Genomic DNA, 2,097 nt, shown 5'->3' on the forward strand with positions numbered 1-2,097 from the left:
AGCAAAAAATTAGGTGTTTTCATCACAATATCTCTGGCTGACAAGGTCAAAACTGTACGAAATTAAAAGTGTAGGATCATTATGACACCCTCCAAATGCATGCCAAGTTTTGTGTACTTTCGTTCATGGGGGGCCTTACAATAAAATAATTTATGTGTACATTTAGTGACTTACACCAACAAGGATTCCCGGGACACTCAAAGACCGTGGTACACAAAACTTGGTGGGCATGTAACCCCACATGGATAGCATGGAACCATCGTTTTTCGTTTTGATCTGTAGCCCCCCCCCCGCTGGACTGGACCCCCCCGAAAGGAGGGTAGGGCAGACACAGTTTTCTGTGAATATCTTGAGAACCGTAGGGCCTAGGATGACCATTTTTTTCCGTATGTTTGCCTCCAGGGGTCATGTTAACCCATTTCATGTGCACACATGTGCACAAACAGATACACACACACACACATACATTCACAGTAATCATACGAATGACACATATTCACACAATAGACATATGTACGCTTGCATGCACAGGCACATACGCAGGCACACACACAAGCACGCACACACACACACACACACACACACACACACACACACACACACACCCACACACATAACATAAACATGTACATGCACACATGCACACAATTCAAGAATTTCTCAGAATTATGAACAGGCAAGATGGAGGTGGGGTTGTATAAAATAAATTTTACATGTGAAATCTATGAACTATGGTACTTGTTGTCTAGCAGATACCAGTGAGAATTGAGTGAGGATAATGCAATTTCGAGAGACAGTTAGAATCATATAGGCCTTTCAGCGTGATTTATTTTTGTGGAAAAAATGTGCTGGACTGGGCGGCGGTCATATTTTGTACCGCTCTGCGGTACATCTAGTTACACACAACACCTTAAAGACTAAGAGACTGTAATGCTGTAATCACCAACCTGTAATGTTATGTCTAACTGGGCTGGTTAGCATTTACAGACACTGATGATGCAGGCATTAGTCAATTATCATGACTGGGATGATTTCACACATGCATCATTCAAACTGTCTTCGCCCCCCCCCCCCCCCCAGTATGTATTGCTATTCAGACAAATGGGCAAAGACAGACACAGGGAAAGAGAGAGAGTGAAAGAAAGTGTGCATACACACATACAGTACACATACACACAAAGAGAGAGAAGAGAGAGAGGGCAGGGCAGTAAAACACTTGTTCACTCCACCCACCCCCAAGACTTCAAGACTTCTAGAACTATCAAAGGTGGAAACCCCAAATCCCAGTCTCCTTCCTGTCTGTGACATCACAGGACAGACAGAAGGGTGGAGAGGGAGGGGGTCCCCCTAACGTGTACTCTGATGATAGAGTAAACTGTCTGTAACCATGACGACCAGACCTGCCAATCAACCCCCCCCCCCCCCCCAGCCTGGTTTCCATTTCGTTCTGGGAGGCCCCAGGCTATTTCTCCGCAATGCACATCTGCTGATAGGAGATGCTATCAGGCTCTGCTCAAGAGCACTGCGGGGAGTGCTTTTTAAACACACACACACACACACACACACACACACACACACACACACATACACACACACACACACACACACACACACATACTTACACAAAGTGATTGATAATGACTGACTGACTATTATTGTGTTACATGCTTCAAATGTAAAGCACTTTGAGCTGCATTCTGTGTATGAAAGGTGCTATACAAATAAATCTTATTATTATTATTATTATTACTTACATACATACACACACACACGCTCAAACACACACACACACACACACACACACACATACATTATCAGACATTATCAAGGACATGGCTGATATGCTGTTTAAACACAGACACTGATATGCACACTCACTACTCTCTCTCTCTTTTTTCTTTCTCTTTCTCTCTCTCTCTCACACACACTCACTCACTCTCACACTCTCTCTGTCTCTCTCTCACACACACACACACACTCACTCTCACACTCTCTCTCTCTGTCTTTTTCTCTCTCTCTCTCTCACACACACACACACACACTCACTTTCACACACTCTCTCTCTCTCTCTCTCTCTTTCTTACACACACACACACA

The sequence above is a fragment of the Alosa pseudoharengus genome, unplaced genomic scaffold (assembly GCF_046254945.1).
Source record: "Alosa pseudoharengus isolate Yale_2024_CS ecotype anadromous, Long Island Sound unplaced genomic scaffold, YU_APseudo_1.1 YU_APseudo_1.1_scf_1, whole genome shotgun sequence".
NCBI lineage: Eukaryota > Metazoa > Chordata > Actinopteri > Clupeiformes > Clupeidae > Alosa > Alosa pseudoharengus.